The sequence below is a fragment of the Melospiza georgiana genome, chromosome 5 (genome assembly GCF_028018845.1).
Source record: "Melospiza georgiana isolate bMelGeo1 chromosome 5, bMelGeo1.pri, whole genome shotgun sequence".
NCBI classification, from domain to species: Eukaryota; Metazoa; Chordata; class Aves; order Passeriformes; family Passerellidae; genus Melospiza; species Melospiza georgiana.
Window position 1 is genome coordinate 22,493,672 of NC_080434.1, and position 16,828 is coordinate 22,510,499.

The 16,828-nt window shown below is 39.8% G+C and overlaps 1 protein-coding gene across 1 annotated transcript in view; it reads left to right on the forward strand.

Moving 5' to 3' along the window:
- The window catches only part of UNC5C (unc-5 netrin receptor C), a 250,546-nt gene that overhangs the window by 103,387 nt on the left and 130,331 nt on the right, over nucleotides 1–16,828 (forward strand). The window lies entirely within an intron of this gene.

Here is a 16,828-nt window from a genome sequence, read left to right on the forward strand (position 1 = left end):
AGTTCTGGAAGAAACCTTAAAGAGAGAGCATAATCACATCAAACAGAGATTTTTGTGTAAATAGAGTAGTACATACTGTGCGAATGGAATATCAGATTGTGTTTAAAGGTATAATGTTTTCTGACTTGGTATATTGAAGTAAAGAAGTGTAAGAGATGAGCATCCTTAGTTTTCATGAGGCAAATGGAAGGAATGCTGACTATATCAAATGAAACCCTAATTCCATGCATAGTTACAGGAAACCAAATCAGTTTCTACAATTCCTTAAGTGAGACTCACTTTTGGTTGCTGCTGCTGGCAAACAGCAACAAGGGGTTTGCCCAAGACCCTTTGACCAAAGTGCTGGTTTATTTGAGCACTGGGCAATGGCAGAAGTTTTCTGCAACTTCTCTGCAGATATAGGATGGGAAGATCAAGTTGCCCTCCAGTTTTAGGAATAGCTACCTTGGTTCCTTTGCATAACTAGAGCCAGTAAGTCCTTGCATTTTCATTATAGTTGCCACTTAAGCCTGTAGTGAATGTTACAGATTGCTCAGTATGCCTGAACTGAAGAGTTTGATCTTCAAGGATGCTGGAGAGGGAGAAAAACCACCATTGACTGGATTTTGCTTATGGCAGCAGAGTATAATTGACCAGAGAGCAAATGGGTGCTCTGCAATTTGTTCTCCAGAGACTATGAAGAGGGAGAACGAAACTGTGAAGAGTGTAGATTGATTTCATAATTAAATGTGAAACTGCCCCTTTTTCTGGTTTTATTGTCAGCTCAGAAGCCATCTCTAGTTAGAAGAATAGTTTTCTCTGATTTACAAGGCTTTCAGAAAGCTCCGGTGCAGTTTTGAGTAATCTTATGCCAAATTCAGCTCTATACAGGGGTCTGGGTAAATCTGGCTTAGTGTATTTCATGCGTATAGTGCAGGAAAAAAAGCAGATTGCTTACTGTCCCTTTCTGGCTGTAGGCTGATGCAGAGAGGAGCCACAGTCATATACAGCCAAAGAACCCAGCCCTGATGTTTCATCTGAATATAAGTCACACTGTAAGACTTGTTTATCTCTTGTAAAGTAAAAACATGAAAATTAGTCTTGTAGCATTCACTGAATTGAGTTTCTGAATCCCGAACCATGCTAAGATCACCTCTGGGAGAAAGTCCATCATGTGACCATTTGACATTCAGTAAGTGGGAGAACCATCTGTATTTAAATGTGGAAAAAGTAAATGGCCATAGAAAAGGGGAAAGTGCCAGAACTCTCACTGGCTGCAGATTTCAATGGCACCTGTGTATTCAAATGAGAACCAAGAGAGACTTAAGACCTGATCTGGAGCACTGTTTGTTCTCCAGTTTGCTACCCACAGAGCCCCACTTCCCCCTGCCCCTTTCTCCCAGCAGATCACTGAATTACAGGCAAGTCTGCCTCAAGGGCTTGTTTTTGAAGACTGCAGGGTCTTCTCCAGTCTGGCCTGATAACGACACAGTGAGTGAGTATTTGTTACAACGTGGGTGGGAAGCCTCTTGCAATATAGGACAGAGAGCCTGCCCTGTATTACAGGTAGGATTTTTTTCATTTAACAGATGCTCATTTATCAAGTTGGTGAGAGGAGAGAAACCCATCTATTTCTGTTTGTGTGCCTACAAGGATATAAAAAACACCTTTAAACATATAAAGAGACTTGCAACCCCATAGGATTTAAAGGCAGATGTGAGGCACATGCAAGCTTTTAGAAAGATAAGTAGTTCACTTGATCCTTATTGTGTTTTTACTGATTCTATAAAACATCGTAAAGTAGGGATTTAAAAATGCTTCCTTCTATAAAATTATTTCTCTCCCTGCATTCATCTTTGCATGGTCTGCACATTTCAGGGGAGTTTATTATGGATTTGGATAGTGCTTTTCCTTTTCATTATTTTAAGTCATTTTCTTGGCAGTGATTATACTTAACATTTAGTATGAACTTAACTGCCCAAACTAATAGGCAGAGTGAATGTCATTGACCCTTACTCCTTCCTCTTTACCAGATCAAGGGTAACTGTGAAGTTAGAGTACTTATGTGAGTCTGAAGTTGACATCAGAGGCTTATCCCTGTTGAAAATGGTCCTTTGTGTGTTTCTGTTAATACAGACAGTGATTTTAGGCTTTTGCTTACAGTATGCATACACATAACTAGAAGCATCATACCTACTTTTTGTGTCCTCTAGTGACTTTATTTATGCTATAACTATAAAAAAACCCCTAGGCTGGTTCCTCTTTGAGGCCATGACTTTGATCATAGGATATTGCACTGAACCTTACTTTACTTTAGAGGCTCTAACAAGAACAAAAATCAAGAAAATTTAGAACAGCAGGGAGGACCCTTATATTCAGAAGCAGATTATCTTTAATCCTCTTCCCTTCCTTTTGCCTGACGTGATATGCACATACAGGCATCCATGTGTACACAACTACTTGTACAGTTTAAGTTTCTCATGCCCTCCCTCAGAGCCAGAAGCATAAATCTTGTTTCTCTAATAAAGGCATTTAAAACACAAAGTTATAAAAATATTCTCTGTGTTTCTGTGTGGGATATGTCACTGGCAGTAGGAAGCATTTATCTTCCCTGCCACTTAGTTTCCTTGCTGAAGTCTCTAGGGACAGCAACATTTGGTTTTCTCAAAATTTTCAATAAAGGACAGGCAAATAATGTCTTTTGCTGCTGGGCTTTCCCCAGCTTAGCTCTGCTGAGGGTGTTTTGCAGGGACAATTACCCTGCTCCACTGCCAGAGTTTCAGTGGTCATTGTTATTGCAGCATTTGTCCCTTTCCTGACAAATCACATTATTCCCCTGGCTGAGGACCATTAGTGGACCCAGGGGAGGCAGGAGGGGATGGCAGCTGGCAGCTCACCCCTGGGCAGAGACAGTGTGAGAGGAAGTGAGCAGGAGAAGGTCAGAAGGAGCCTTTTCCATGAGCTTCTCTCTGCTGAAGCATTTGGCAACGTGCAGTCACCTAAATATGAGCCATGCCTAGAAATCACACCATTTTGATAAAACACCATTTTCTTTGGTGTTTTATTTGTTTGTTTGGGGTTTTTTGTTTTGCCTTTGGGTTTTTTTGTGGGTTTTTTTTTTCACTTGCTACTTGGTTCAGTTTCAGGCTTTGGCTTCCCTGGCAACAGAGCCAGGAAGGGTAGCTGATGTCATGGTGTAGCTGGAGTTTTGAGGTCTGCACAGTGAAAAAAAGGCCAGAGCTTTTCCACCTTATATCAGGCACTGCACAAGCAGCAGTCGAGCACTGTCAGTGTGGGACATCCCTGAGGCTGAGAGAGCGAATCCATCCTTTCTGCTGCTCATTACTGTACGTGGCTCTATGCTAGGTGGTGGTTCTCTCTTTGAGAAACTAACAGGAGCAGGACAGGAAAGCATTAAGACATCAATAACTAAAGCCTTATCTTGACTTGAATTTTTTTCCCTGTTCTGTTCCTGATCACAAACATTGTGCAGCAAAATCCCCGAAGAGGCTGGTTTGTAATTCTCACCAGTCTTTATGCAACCAGCTGTGTTTTCTATATCCCAGGGGTGATGTGAGTCTCCAGGTATCCTGCTAAAGCCTTATTAATTCATGTGCTTCTTTTCTAATATGGATGTTCCCAATTCACTTTTTGACATATAATGCATCTTCATTTCTCTCTATTTATTTACTTCTATATGGATATTTCTGTTAACCTTAATAGCTTGCTTGGGAGAGATGGAAGGAGATGGTGGTGCTTTGAGAGATAAACCCAAAAGACTGTCTGGTCTTCACTCAGATTACAAATACTAGTGAAAGCTAGTGTTTTATCACTTGTAAAGTCCTTCCTGTTTGCTTTCGTTCCCCAGAAATCTTCATCCCAGAAAGACCACATACATGGTACTCCCTTCCTGAGTGCCACCTTCATATGGCACTCCCCTTTGGTGACAGGCTGATTGAACTTGCTCCCCACTTCAGTTTAGCATCTAGACTTTTAAGCACAGCAGTATTGGTAATTGTTACCATTGGAAAATAGATGCTTTGCTCTCCCAGTGAGGCAGGCAGTTTGCTTGATGCTCTTGCTCTCTAGGAATTTTTAGATTTTGTTGGTATTTGTTTCCAGTATGTCCATTTGCTGTGGATAAAAATGGATGTGTTAGCTCACCAGTCTTGTGCAAATTTCTGCTGTTAGAATTTGTGTAGAGTCTAGGTGCAAGCAAATTAATCAAAGTGGTTAAAGAGTTTATGTGTAGCACGATTCTTTCAATTCTTTTTCTACCTTTGCTGCAGACAGTGTGGTGCTTTATACAGATGCTTCACTGGGAATCTCAGTACCTTGCAGTAATGATCACTGCAGATAATCAGCCTCTGTCTACACCAGAAGAATTACTGCAGGTGGATAGCACAGTTTATCTCTGCTGGGAGCCCAGATGAGGCACATTAGCAGAGCTGCACAGCGATATGGCGGCGTTAAAGCCCCATCCTGAACTGTGGCACCAGGGATGCTGCTGTGCTTGGTAGGGCAGTGGTTGCCAGCCATCTGCAGAGTCCCCACTGCTGCTAACAGTGCAGGCAATGAATTCCCAAAATATTTTTTTGGGGATCACAGTCATGGCTAGCACTGCTGCATTCTGGTTGTATTTACCTGTGGAGATCTGCTCGCAGGAGGAGCGCTGCCTTTGGTGGCAATGCTCAGATCTCCTGTACTGCTTTACTGAATAGAGCAGGGACTTTTGTTTTAGCATGCCTAAAAATAAATGCTGTCTTCTTAACACTGGGGTTTAAAGCTAATTTGTTGAGGAAGTGCACAATTTGAAGTTACTGTTTTTATAAAGAAGCCATGTTACAGTCTAAATGATGTGAGCTTTGAATTTGTTTTGCTGGTTTCTGGGTAGGTTTAATCAGATACAGCTAAGCTTTACTGATCAGTTCTGAGATTTGGAGGACACCTTAACAGCATCCCCAAACTTCCTTAGCATGAAACCAGAGTTCATGGGGGCACAGCAAGAGCTGTAAGCCAGCAGCAAACACTAGGTCCTCATGGAAGCTCCTGTGCTGGCAAAGATGAAGTGACTCTGAGCTGCCAGTTCAATGGAGCCCCATGACAGGAGAGGATAAAAGGGACTTTTTGAGCAAACACCAAGACTTACACTTTGAGAGCTGGTTTAGTAGTGCTTTAACCTTACACAGATGTTTGTACAGCACCTGTGAGTTAGGATCTTGATTCTAATAGAAAGTGCAAGTAGGATATAATGTTACTTACTCATTACTGGTTCAGGGGAATAAAACAAAATTATAGAAACAGCAGCAATGATGGAAAGTGAACTTTTAATTTTTTTTTCTCAAATAATATTGGTTAATTTGTGCATCCAGTTGGTCTCATGAACCTCACTGGGACTGTTTGTGGGAATAAATAGGCTAGTTTTTAATCCCTCAGGTTTTCCTAATAGCATCATTATGTCATTTAAAGCAGGAGCAGCATTTATCTTGATGACCTCTTGTTATTTGAGATCAAAGTCAGATAAGAGTTGAAAATTAATTCAACCCAGCAATCTCATTAAAAAACTGTCTACAATATGACTTTCACAGCAGAGTCATTCTGGAGGTTTAATTTTCGTCCTTTGCTGCAGCCTTTCCTTCCATAAATCCCTTTCTTGGCTTGGGGCACTAATTATGACTTTTATCAAGAGTCCTGTCCTCAAAATGCCTGTGCACATGTCTGTGTCTTGTGGCATCACCAGAGTCACTGAATGGGAAATGAATCAAATTACAAAGACCTGAAGATCTAGAGAATTGTAGCCTTGAGTAAGATAAAATACCTACCTACTTCAAGGTGAGTTGTGAGAGTTTGATAGACACATGAAAAATCCCTATTAGTGCTAAAGTATTACTAGAATTAGGTCATGCTTCAGTGTCATTTTCCTAAAGATAGGGGTGTGATATTTATATCAAAAAGACGTGTGAATCTGTCTGAGATGAAAGTGTACTAATTTCAGAGTTTCCTTTAAAACTATTTCTCTTACCTCCTGCTTTTTAGGGGTCTCATGAGCCTGTCTAGAGCTGGTACCTCAATGAAGGTCTAATTTCACTGTCTAGTTCAGATTTACTATAACATATGGCAGCAATGGTGGTGAGAAACACATTTTATGGAATAAATTCCAGAGACAGAAAAAAAATCAGCTTTTTTTGAGGTTAAAGATTTTTTCCAATGAGGACCATTTATCATATGGATGGGTAACAGAGGAGGGGGAAAAACAAACCAGCAAAAAAACTAAGATGCTGCTTTGGTCTTAGTTTCCGGAAAGCTTCCATACTAATAATTTCCCTCTTAATTGGTAAATCTAACTGCTAATAAAAAGATATTCAAAATACTATGTAGAACAAGCTCAAAGTATTTTCTCCCTAAGTTATTAACTGTTGCCAACCCAAAGCAGGCATGAGTTATAAGAGAGGGCATCTCAAATTACATGAGATATTTACATTTAGGCAACTGATTTAAGCTCTTTGCATGGTGATGGCAGTATAATTAATTCATACTACGTAATAAAATATGCATAAGTAATTCATACTGTAATAAAAGTGACTTTCTTGTTTAGTGTTAGCAGAAAGATGTACTGGAAAGGGCTGCAAGATTTCTTACTGCGTTCACACATATACAGGATATTTTAAAATATTTTAAACTTCTTCTTTCATTGGGCATATCATCTGAAGCAAAAGAAGCGAAGCTGTATTACATATACAGTTGACCTCAGCCTTGAAAGCTGTGTTGAAGATGGAAACTCCTCTTAAGATCAATTTGTAAGCTTATGGTATGCTCATCAGCACCCATTTAATGAGAATTGGGAAGATTTGTGTAGGCAAAGGGAAATAACAAGCTGAACTGCATCAGGAACATGGAGACGCAGAATTTTGCAGGTCCCTCATGATTTTAGGTAGTAATCAGAGAAGAAAAGAATGTTGCATATTCTTTTTAATATTTTCTTTTTCTTGGTCTTTGCTACTGAGTATAATGGATAAATTTGGAACAGGGGAATTCCACAGAGTAAAGGTGCAATGCTCCATTTGACAGATATTTCAAAGAAAAAAATCTATATATATCTCTATATATATGTTCATGTGTGTGAAATGGAAAAACTCAGGAAATTAAATGTCAATAAATCTTTGGGACCAGATGGCATTCATCTGAGGTTTCAAAAAAAATGCAGAGCAGAATTACTATAAAAATATGTATGGATTGTCACTGAAAACAACCTCATCTATCAAATGAGAATAGCTGCCAATTGAAAAGATTTTTTAAAGGACAAGAATAGCAGTAAGAACTATATTGTGACCAACGAATTTAATCTTCCATGGTAGGAAAATAAATGTATTCTGTTCTAATAAATTAATATCCTAAATTTGATATCCTACCATCTTTGACACATTTAACAAAAATATTAAAACAATGCAGAAAAACCCATGTGTTGTTAGAACATAGATATAACTATTTTTTTAATGTCCTGTTATTGATCTTTCCACACAGTCTATTAATGAAATTTGTTAACAAGAGGGTGAGAGTAAAGTTAGATTTGTTCAAAGATTAGGGGAAGAAATTAGATTACCTAAATTACAGATAGGAAAAAAGAAAAGACTAATATCTATGCCTCAGCACAGGAGGAGGTTTCTATTAGGATGTTGCCACAGGGTTCAGACTTAGAGGGAATGTTGCTGAACATATTGAGCGTGTGAGAAAAGAGGTGACTGCTGGCACAACAGGAACTTGTTTGTGCAGCTTTGCAGTACATTGAAAATTCCTTAGAAAACTAGAAACCTGGGCAGTGCACTTTGAGGCAGGCAGGTGCAATGGAATTCATGCAAAAAACAACTTGATGAGGACTCATTTTGGGCTAAATCGAGCCACCCATAGAGGAGATAGAGATGGGAGGTAGCTTGTCCCTTCATAAGAGCACACCAAAAGTCTTCTAGAATAAATTCATTCCTGTGGCTGGAAGAGAGCTGAACATCAGGTATCCTGTGGGTGTCTGGGGTGTGAGCTGTTCACAGCAGCATCAGACAAGCACTGCCTGACTTTTCACTGCCTGTACAGTAATGGTAGCTGTGGCTGCATCTCCTGGTGTTTTTATGGAGCACATCACTCACCTTACTCCAGACATCCAGGCAGCTGACTTTTCCCATCCCAGACTAAGTATGTAGTGAGCACAATTAACCCTCCAGAGCCAAGCAGCATTTAAGATAGGGATGACTGAAGATGTCTGTGTGACAGGGAAAGATGATGAGTGGATTACCAAAATGTTGCACTTTGTTAGGGAGGAGAAAATGTTGTCTCTTATACCTTTTCACCTTCATTAGAAGATTTACTTTTGCTCATTTTATTCTGACAAAAAAAGGGAAAAGATAGCAAAGAAAAGAGTGAGGGAAGGCTCACCAAAGATGAGGGGAATGGTAGTTAAAAGTGTGGAAAGAGCTTCAGCAATGAAGACTTGAAGCAATACTAGGAAATCAATTTGTCTCCCTTCCTATGCACAGGCTGCAACTAATGATTTGGAGAACATTTCTGAAGGAGGTGCTTGCTATAAACCCCAAACTAATTGATCCGTTTCACTTCAAAGTATGCGATAAGGGAAAAGTCTACTTTATCTTCTCTACTCAGGGTAGCAATAAAGTCCTACTCGTGCTCCTTTCAGTTCCAGCAAGACTGTGCATCACTGACATTCTCAAGCTCAGCTTTGCGAAGAAAACATCTAGAGGCTGTTTCTTAAAAGCAGGCTGAGATCTGGTTTTCTCCATGGGAATCAAAAGGAAAGGCTAGACTTTTCACAAAAGATTTATGGGTATCTCTTCCAAATTCTCAGTGTTCAGCTCAATAGGAAGTCTGTCTGTTTCAAGAGTTGGATTGATAATTCAGTGCAGTGGGGATAAAGTATTAACTTCTAATGTTTGCCAAGAATTTCATATCAAGCCATCCTGGAGGAGCAAGAAGGAGGGCTTTGTGCCCGACATGGCAGAGCTCATCTCTAAATACATATACCCCACAGTCTGGAGTTTCAAAAGAAGATGTGTTTTTATACACAGTGTTTGGAAAATTTGGGAGGTCAGCAGAACAGGACTTTCTTCCACTGTGATTTTTCTTCTAATTAGACAAAAACCAACTTTTCTTCAGAAGGAAAGTCTCCTTCCCCAGCTCCCTCATTTCCTCATGGAACGTGCTGTTGGCAGAACAAGGACTTACTTCTGAAATCATTGCTACCAGTTATAAAGATAATTCCACTTAGAAAGTGTAGACCAATCATTTTCTCTTAAAGTCCAGATGCTCCATTTTTGTGCGTTTTAAAACCAGTGCAGTGAAGTCTTTGAGATACATGTAACTGGCAAGAGAAAGCAGAGGACAAAAGGGTAATGGTTCCATTGTTTTGTTTTAAATTAACAACTGTGTTGTGTTGTCTCATTTCCCAATAGAGATCTGAACAAGGACAGGGATTATATGGCATGCCAAAATGAGTTTGTGGGTTTAAGTTGCAGGGAAAAAAAGGAAAGGACTTTCTGTTAGGAGATGCTACAAAGACTCTTTAAGAGAATAATATAGGAAAGAAGTCAAGATGATAGACAGAAGGGGAATAATGTCAAGTTTTCATCTTCATTATTTTCAGAGCTTGAGGGGAGATAAATCTTTTGGGCCTTTTGGAAGGGGGAGCATTTGTGTCCATGGGAAGAGGTGAGAAAGACCCTTCCCATATTAGCCAGACTGTCTGAAGGCCTATGTGGGAGAGGTTGATGATGGGCCTGGGCAACTTTGCCTCAATTTACAGACACTCTGAAATACAAATTCCTCTCCTGCCTCCTGGGAGCTTGATCACAGGTAATGGAGAGTTTTACACAGAAAAAGGAAAAAAAACTGCATTTAGACAATTCTTGTTGGAAAATTGTAGCCCAAGGCTGTAATAAAGATGCCAGTTCTATGGAACTGAAACAGGCTTGGACACGCTGAATTATGGACTGAGGGGAGCACAGACAATTAATAGTAAAATTGCTCTTAAATATAAATGAGAGTTTAGGATAATGTTTTTGATAATAATCTTTTTGTAATAGCACAATAAAGAGATCTGCACTCCCTGCCTTTCACAGATGAACTCATTTAAATATGTCCTCTATTCCCTCAAGATCAGGCTTAGGTATTCGAGTATGCTGTAATGTCAGTCATTATTTCCTCAGCACATCAGCAAAGTTTGACTCCATTTTTCCTAAGTGCTGAATATTGCTGGGGGCTCTGCAGGCTCTGTGTAGCACTGGAATGACTGCAGCAGTAACACACAAACATGTGCAAGATGGAAATGGTCTGGCTGCTGTGGTCCTGCCTCCCCTGGCAGGAAAGGGCAGAGGAGTGTGGTGCTTTGCACTGGTGCTAAGCCCACCAGGCCTTGGCTCACCCTCTTGGCAGGGACAGGAGGGGAAAGCTGGTTCTGAGGGGTCTGTTCATAAGGAGAACTATGGCAGACTTCTTTCAGCCTTGTGTTTTGAGTAATACAGTATAGTTTGCAAATGCGTCTCTTGGAAGTTGTGCTCTGGAAGATTACATAGAGCCACAGTGCAGGAGATGGCATGGAATTGCTCCCTTATCTGTTGAAGTTGGCTCCACAAAAGAGTAGGCAGAAATGATGGCCCCAATGTGTCTCCCAGTGGAGGGCCACTAGCAACCCAATCTCACATCTGCGCTGCTCTATAGGGCATTGATTTTCTCTTAGGAGCAGATAACGCTCTCACTAAAACCAAGGACAAAATCCCTCTTGATACCAGTGGAAGTAGAATCCAGTTTTTGTGATTTAAGTGGGGTGTCTAAGGAGAGGTCTCTGTCCCAAAGAAGAAAGCCTCTAACTTTTTTAGGCTTGGTTGCATTTATCTTACAGGCAATCTTAAATCGGTATTATCGGCATCCCAGTTCCCTTAAGTGCTTTCTGGGGGAAGCGCCAAGTGCACCAAAGCTTTGCATTATTTCTCTTGACTGAAAGAACTGACTGATATTTGCAGAGGTAGCAGAGCAGCAGCTCCCTTTCCTGCTTGGGGGTAGCCTGGTAGTTGCCCAAACTGCTGAGGTTCCTTTCTGCCTGGGGCAGTGCTGTCCTCAGGCTGGGAATCCAGCACAGCCTCCAATCTGGCTGTGTCATCACTGGCAGTGAAGGAAAAGGGATGTATCTTTGTTATACCATCAGGATGCTATCTTCTAGGGATAGGGTTAATTGGCTTTTTAGGATGGTGGGAGGGAAAAGAGGGAAAGTGTGACAGCTGTTTCATTAGATGGGATGTTATATAAAACAGTTAAGAGATTGCACCCCCCCAGAGTTAACCTTTCCTGCCTGCATTTCAAAGTTCAATCATGAGGTTAGGTTTGAAAAGGCTGATGGGGTGGAGAAGGGGAGGTTAATATATATTATTAACATCAACTAAGGAAGAAAAAAAGCTTTTCTTTCATCATGACCTGAATCATACTCTCCTACTGTAAATGAAATGACAGCTCACCTGGGAGAAGAGAGAGGGGATATAAAGCCAAATCATGATTCATAAAAATCCATTGCTGCAAGATAAGCAAGTTTTGAGGAGCATGTAGTGCTAGACCAGCTTTTCTATTTGCAAAACCCTTATAGCTGAAAGCCATTAAGTCAATTAATACTGTACAATACGTCAGAACTCGTTCGTGCCAACAGAAGGTCAGGTCAAGAGATCCAGCTGATGTGCTCTCCTAAAACATCATTGCACAGACACTGACCTGGCAGCACAGGGCAGGATGTGAATCCTGGCTGGACAGCTCAAGTGTTTGTGTTTTGCAGCTGGCTACTGCACAGACTTTTTCATCTGACTCCTGTCTCCAGGTTGTTTACGTTTTGCACGTTTTTCTGGCTTCTTGGCCAGTTTGAATGTCTCTTTGGCAAACATTTCCACAAGGAAGGTATCCTTAGGACAGGTCTTGTGGACTGGGGAACCATTTTATGCATTTTATGTTCCTATATAACACCAAGCTCTACTGTGTTCTGTTTCACACTGGTGCAAATGTGGAGGAAATCTGTGGCCTATCAGTTTACACTGAGGAGAGAAAGAGACCCACTGTGGTGAGTGCATTGTACAAAATGAAGTAATAAGTCAGTCTGGGTCTCCACTTGGCCTTGTCAAAGGGCAGGCAGAAAGACATGCTGCAGGGAGGTGGGGTGAGGTGGGGGGGTGGCAGGCTCAGTTTGAATGTTTGCCCTTTGAATTAATTCTGGTTGACCTACTTCAGCAATGATTGAAGAATTTTTTATTCAGTTTGCCCTGATCTATCCCCTGGTGAGCATGTGCTTGTTATTTTTTAATGAAACCATTTTCACAGGCTGTTGTTTTAGGTGTTGCGAATGGAGGAGAGTGAGGTTATTTTTTGGTCCATATTCTATTTTTTGTTTCTTCAGGGTTCCCAGCACCACGCAGTTGCTTTTAACTGCATGCACGCAGTGCACTCCTGGTTCCTCACTCTCAGCTCAGCAGGTTTATTTTCACAGCAGATAAAAATAGTGTAAAGATACAATCATTGATTAAAAAAAAATCTCTCTTCCAGGAGCCATAAACTGAGTATTTTTGTCTTTCCTTATGAGTCATGTGCAAGTAGACTTGAAGAGGGTCTTGCTCTGTCTTTAAACTTCTCCAGGGTGTTGGTGTTTGAGCTTTAGACACAGAATGAAGGTAGGATGGGATACACTGAAGTCACTGTGAAAAACAGCTAATAATTTACACTCTGTGTTTAGGTCAGACACAAAGGACTTGCCATCCTGGATGAGATCACTGTTTCTTCTTGTTCTCAGTCTGAGGAAAGTGCAGCATCTCTCCCATCACACCACATGATTCTCCCACCAAGGCTGTTTCATTGCAGATGCAGTTCCAAATGGTGAGATCCTGAGGTCTCTGCATATTTGGGAGCTTAACTTCACAAGAATCACACTTATTCTCCACCAATCTGGAGCTTTTCTTGTACAATGAAAAAGGTTCCAGGGATGACTAATGACTTACTGCCTGCAGATCCAGGGCTGATTGCCTTTTGGGGGTATTGCTTTGGCTCTGAAGTGGCAGATGAACAGCAACTTTGGGGGCTTGTTAGCAATCAAAAGCCACCACATTTTTCTCAAATTAAAAGACACCAGGTTTGGTTTTGCTATACAGAGTGATACAAAGGAGGTATCCTCGTGGCAGTCTGAGAGACACTGTTGTGTTGTGCCATTCCCTCTTGTGAACAATATCAGCTTTTGTTTTGAGGGGCAGGAGTAAAGGGCAGAATGCATGGAGGTTAAAAGAGGTATTTTTTTTTAAATGGCTCTTTTTGAGGTTTGGGTTTGCTTTTTTTCCCCTCCCTGTCTTTAAGAAAGTAATTTTCTGGCTATGAAAGAAACATTAAAAATGTTCTTTCTAAACAACTGGATGTTAAATAAAAAGGCCTTCAGTTTGTTAAGTGAATGCTTCTTAGGCAACTTGCATTGATCACAGTTTCAAATATCGATTTCTGACTTAAAAGAAAAATTGACCAAATGCCAGTAAGTATTTTTCAACAAAGAAATAAATAATGCTTCTAGAGTGGAATAACATATTGTATTGTTATTTATTTTATCATAGCACTGTGATTAGATATGTGACACATAAGTTGAAAGGCAAAAATTCCCCAAAGAAACTTTTATATTGAAGAAAAACATGCAGCTTTAGTCCTTTTTCTGAGTATAACTTGCCAGGAACAGGTTTCATAATGGGACACTATTATCATCACTTTAATCTTGTTTAAATGCAAAAGTCTTCCTGCAAGCCTCAAGGCCTAGAGTAAGGACCTTTACTAAGTTATCTTAAGAAAGCAGATTGCCTGTGAATCACTTCTTGTAGGCCATAAAATCCTTTGTAATTTACAGAACAGCTGTCCATAATAGCACATCAGAAAAGCTCTGAGTCCTGAAACTGAAATAAACGCAACAGAGAAAAATACACTTATGTGGAACACATTTAGAAAGGTGCATGTGCCAGCTATAAGCTTTTCACCTATTTATTGCTAAAATGTCTTAAGGTAACAGATTAGAAAAGGTTATCAGACAAAATAATGGCCAATAAACATACATGGAGGAACCTAAAAATATTAAAAGGTCATCCACCAGAGTTTCTAGGAAAAAACAAAGAAGTGACCTCTAATGAATTTGAGAGGGGAAAAATGTTTCTAAATGCAGGTTTTGTTCAAACACTGGCCTTCAAATTTTTAAGTTAGTCTTCTTTTTGCTGTTCTTATAAACCAGTTCTAGGATCTTTTCAAAGTTAAGAGAGCAGTTAGTGTAACATTTCAATGTAATAGGTGTTTACTTAGCATATGTTGGCCATGAAGAGGACAAATGGAGTCTTTTCATTCCATGGCTGTTTAGAAAAATAGCATTTATGATACTGATCCCACATAAATGTCTACATAACTTACAGATATGCTTTTTTGAAATGAAATTTCCTATAAAGTCAGGTGCCACTTAAAACAATATTGATGTCTGCTTCTCTAGCACCTTTGTTCCTTCAAGACCTTAAACTTACTTTGATATCACAGACCCATCCATAATTTACTGACAGAGTCTAGGACATGGCAGGATGGGAAATAAAATAATAATGGATCTGAAGACAGTTTTTTTTTCTTTTTTTAGAGAAGAGCATTTACCTGCACTGGGAACAAAGTTGTTCTTTCTTGTGCTCTTTCTGTGGTTCTCCAGTGTGGGTTTCTGTTTTCAGTAATTTTCCTAAGTTCTCTGATAAAATCAGCCCATGTGTTTTGTAGCATTAAAAAAAAAAAAAAACAAAACAAAACAAAAAAACCTCTTCAAATGGAATAGCAGCTGCACTAAAAAAAAAATCCCTTTTTGAAAAGCAAATGGGCAGTTAACATTTAAACACAGCAATGTGGACTCAGCAGAAACTCTGCCCCATGGAAGGAAAAATCAGTCAAGTGGATTTTGGTGGCAAATCAATTCAGTCCTCTTCCTTTTTATACCTTCTGAAGGCTTGTGCTTCTTTTCTGGCATTAGTGACTGACTGCTGACTTCATAGGGAATATAAGGTGCATGGCAATAGGTGTGGATACCTGATAATGTGACGTATGTAATTTCCAAGATGTAAATGTAAAATTTTGGTTACTTAAACTATCTCATCCTGCTTCTCTCTCATCAAATGAGGGTGATGAGAGGAAATACGTTTGTCCCCATATAAGAGACAGAAACATAGGATTGTATCTTCTTTCTGGTGTTAATAAACAGATGAGACAGGACAACATAGTAGACTTTTAAGAATTTCCTCAGCAGTTGTTGAATCGTTGCCATGAAAAGGCATGGCTTTCTACAAGGCAGGAAGTGTGTGTGCTTAACTAGTTGAAAAAGTCTGTTTAATCATATTGCAAACTACAGCAAGTTCTTCATTTCTAAAGCAACAAGAAGTTGATTTATTGAGGACGATTTTCAAACCAATGTATTACAGATTTTCTGTTTGAGACTCAGTGGCACTGTTATCAAACCAGTGGTACTGAGAATGCATTTGCGTCCAGAGCAGAGGACCTACAGTAAGGACAAAGACTGAATTCAGCAAATGGACTGTAGAGCAGAATGATTTTCATTCTAAGTTAAGAGGAAAAAAAGAAAATTAAAAAAAAAAAATAAAAGAGGGGAAAAATGAAAAAGAAGTTCAGCACATAATTTATACCAGCTTCCTTGGTTTTCTTAGTCCAAGGCTCCGGTATATGTCCCACACTGGTTAGTGGAATGGGAGTACAAAAGGCAGGAATGAAAAGAAATTAGTATGAGATGGGAGTACAAAAGGAAGGATTGTCACAAGCCACAGGAGTTAAGATAAAACAAAGAGGGAGAATGTGAACAAAACATGTCATCCAACAAACACCCCATGTGTTTATGCTCTGCCAACTGAATAACTTCAACAAGTTATTTTTCCAATTGCTTTCTCTTTCTTTTAGTATTTCTCATTATTGTTTTCCCAGTATTATCTGATCTTAAATTCTCACCTTTGTAGTAATGGCAGCTGAAGTTCTTATTTTCTTAAAAGAGTAATAAATTATTGTCTGGGGGAAGAAAATGTATGGGAAAAATAATGTTTGATGAGCGGAAAAAGCCGAGGTTGGGGAAGGGTACAGAAAGGCTGTCCTGAGCTACAGACACATTTTGTGCCCTTAAGTGTGAAAGGATATCCCTAAAGATGGTTCTGCCAGGAAAGATTAAGTCACGCTTGGGAAGAGGGGCTCAACAGTGGGTTTGCTATTGAATAAGTGCAGCAATTCCCCTTGACTTTGAGGATGTTTTCAGCTGTCTATTCTTGTTAAATACAGGCAGAAAGAGAAGGTTGAAAAGGATACAGCTTCCAGTTGCAACTAGTCCTTCATACTGATAAGGGGATTCAGGACTATCAGTCTGAGGTTTTAGGGATTTCATTGCTTTTTTAATAAACAGCATCATAGTTGATGAACTGTTCTTTCAATCAGATTTCGAGAATGCTACCCCTGTGCCAGTTCTACAGCATTATCCTGATACGTGCCAGTTCTACAGCATTATCCTGATATGGGGCTGATGCTGTGCTCGTGGTTACAACTCTCCCTGTGGCATTTAAGAGGTGGTGCTATTTGGCTGCTTTTTCTAGACCAGTAATATTCACAGTACCTTGTTTTTATTTTGTTGAATTCAAGCAATCAGTATATCCATCTGCCATTTTTGTGTCCGTCAAGTTAGATATTTCATATCGGTACTTTTTTGTTCCTTTAGCAGATGTACCAAGTAAGCTGAGTCTCACAAAAGCTCCACTTAGTTAATAATATTGGTGACAGAAGTTGG